Source organism: Anneissia japonica, unplaced genomic scaffold, assembly GCF_011630105.1.
Source record: "Anneissia japonica isolate Jap-2015-1 unplaced genomic scaffold, ASM1163010v1 scaffold284855_len15393_cov109, whole genome shotgun sequence".
In the NCBI taxonomy this organism is placed as follows: Eukaryota; Metazoa; Echinodermata; class Crinoidea; order Comatulida; family Comatulidae; genus Anneissia; species Anneissia japonica.
In genome coordinates, this window is record NW_022739585.1 from 11,242 (window position 1) to 14,183 (window position 2,942).

The following is a 2,942-nucleotide window of genomic DNA, read 5'->3' on the forward strand; positions in this document are numbered from 1 at the left end:
AATGAAAGCGTGAATAATCAGAGCCGTAGTTCGTTTTGATAAGTATTTTCTGATAAGTGCTATATTACGTAGATGAAAGTTAACAGATTTTATGAGTTTACCAATGTAATTTTGCATGGAAAGCTTGTTATCAAATGTGACGCCAAGGTTGGAAATGGTAGAGGAAGTTTTAATGATAGATGAGCCAATATGGAGTGAGTTGATGTTAATTCTTGAGCTAGATTTATTAGTGCCGAAGATGATGAATTCAGTTTTATTTTCGTTTAGCATAAGCATGCTATTGGACAGCCAACTGTGGATGTCGTGGAGGCAGGTTTCGAGACGTGTTTGAATGAAGTCAGTATCAGAGGGATCAAAATCAATATAAATTTGGATATCATCAGCGTAAATGTGATAATAAAGGTTATGGGACTTGATAATTTCGGATAGAGGTGATATTTAAAGGGAAAAAAGAAGGGGGCCAAGAATTGAGCCTTGTGGAACTCCATATTCAATAATTTGGGGATCAGATCTAATTTTGTTTATTTCTACAGATTGAGTTCGGTTAATTAGATATGATGCAAACCAGTTTAGAGCCGTACCAGAAATGAAGAACTGTGAGGATAATCTGTGAAGTAGGATATTGTGATCAACAGTGTCGAAAGCCGCTGAAAGATCCAAGAGTATAAGGGCAACGACCCGTTTCCTATCTAGAGCAACAGTAATGTCATTGTGTATTTTAGCAAGGGCAGTTTCAATACTATGACCAGTCTTATATGCCGATTGAAAGGGGTCAAACAAATTAAATTGAGTAAGATATGAAATTAACTGTAAGGAAACAACTTTTTCAATAAGTTTGGCAAGATAAGGAAGATTAGAAATTGGCCTAAAATGCTGGAATTGTTGGTGATCAAGAGACAGTTTCTTCAAAATAGGGGTGACTACAGCACTTTTAAGATTATCCGGAAAAGAGTCGGTTTCAAGAGATTTATTGGTTAAGGAAGCAATGGCTGGAGCAATACTGGCTCTGCAAGATTTAAGAAGTGTTGTAGGGTTGGGATCTAATGAACAAGTAGCCGATGACGAGGACAAAATTAACATCTCAATGGCATTATGGTCAACAGTGTCAAATGAAGAAAAAATGTAAGCATCGTTAGTGTGCAGTGACTCCAGTGGCGCAGTTACAATTGAAACATTTGATGGATGAGACAATAGAGAAAGCTGCAATTGTGATAAACGAAGACGAATATTCATGATTTTATCATGAAAGAATTTTGAAAATTGTTCCGCAAGCTGAGAGAGGTTTTCATGAGAGGAAAAACAAATTTTAGGGATGCCCTTTATTAGTTTGTTTACAAAATTAAACAACTTTTTCTGATTTCCCGAACAATCATTAATCTTACTTGTGATGTAACTGTTTTTTGTGTCTTTTAGTTTTTTGTTAAATACCTTAAGTTGTGTAATATCACGGTACTTTATCAGAATCTAATCTGGTGTTACACCATCGACGTTCAAGCCGACGCAGAGATCTCTTACTTTCTCTGAGGTGATTGGAGTACCATGTTTTATTATTGTTTTTATTCCTAACAAAAATTTCCTTAATCGGGGCAAGATCATTTAGCATTGAACACAGATTAGTATGCAGTAATGACGTAAAGTCATTTACAGACAGTCACAAAGAATCGTTAACTATGCTAGTACCAAGAGCACTAACACAATCATTAAGCTTAACAATATCAATATTCTTAATGCTACGACATTTAATGCGGTTATCAGGTGCTAACTTCGAAGTAGGTACTGATGTATTAACAAGAACATTAAACTCAATAACTTTATGATCACTAAACAAGAAACCAAGGTCATTAACATCATGAATCGTGGTGTGACTATCAGTTATTAATAAATCAAGCCATCAGAAATTATGTCAGAAGACCACCATATTAAATTTCAAAATGTCCGCCATCTTGAAATTTAATATGGCCGCCAAAATAATTAATTTTAGCCTATATATTCATATTTACAGCACATATCACACCAATTGAATATCATATAGATTAGCTTGTGAGTTAACCCAATAAAACCTACTGGAAAATGTTCGGCATAGTACAAGAATGGCCACTACCAGACATTTTAATGGTGGAAATAATATTTCCACTCCTTACCAGATTATTATTAGCTGATGCAGCAAAACATAAGTAGGATATATAGACCGACCAGGAAATAAATAGGTATGTTATTTATTGTCCAAAAGAGTACTCAATGTTAAAAAGAGGTTTCCTGTTTTTTGTGTGAACACGAAGCAAACTTTTTAAAATCACGTTTCTACAATGAGTCTTTTGGCTTCATTAGTATTTCAAATACATCAAAAGTCAATCAGTTAATTGATTGGATGAGGCTTTTTGTTATCGGCACACATTTATGATGTAACCTTACAAAACAAAAACAAAAGCATAAACAAATAATGTGTTCCACCTTACACAATAGATAAACTGATGAAAACATTCAGTTGGAAAACTAGGAGGAAAAATACAATGCAAAATACTGGGACAAGATAGCCGGGGGAAATAGCAGTTTGAAAACAGCCTCAAGAAAAAGCCTGGAAAAATAGCTGGATGGAAAAAAAATCCTCTAGTGGAAAAATCCGAGGCGAAAATTAGGTGGCAAGTGCCATAGTGGTATTTTCTTTGAATTAAAACCTAAAACCTCTTCGATTTTTGAGTCTACTCAGTCATCCAATCTTCCCTGGGCAGAGAGATAGATGCAGATATTAAACATCATCTCCATTAAAGCTAGTTTTAGCATAAATGAAATTATGTAAACATAAATCAAATATTCAAATTAATGGTGTGAAGACACTAATATCTAATAGACCTCATGTCTATGAGATGGCTAATTATCATTTTCAAATGATATATAAACGTATGTAAATATCTGAAGGGAAAAGAAACAGAAAAGAAAATTAA

At 34.2% G+C, this 2,942-nt stretch overlaps 1 long non-coding RNA gene across 1 annotated transcript in view; it reads left to right on the forward strand.

Moving 5' to 3' along the window:
- Positions 1 to 802, forward strand: part of LOC117117942 — a 7,192-nt gene extending 6,390 nt beyond the window's left edge. Inside the window, exon 3 of the long non-coding RNA XR_004446973.1 lies at positions 534 to 802. This is a non-coding gene — a long non-coding RNA (uncharacterized LOC117117942). The remainder of the gene's footprint in view (positions 1 to 533) is intronic.
- The last annotated feature ends 2,140 nt before the right edge of the window (positions 803 to 2,942 follow it).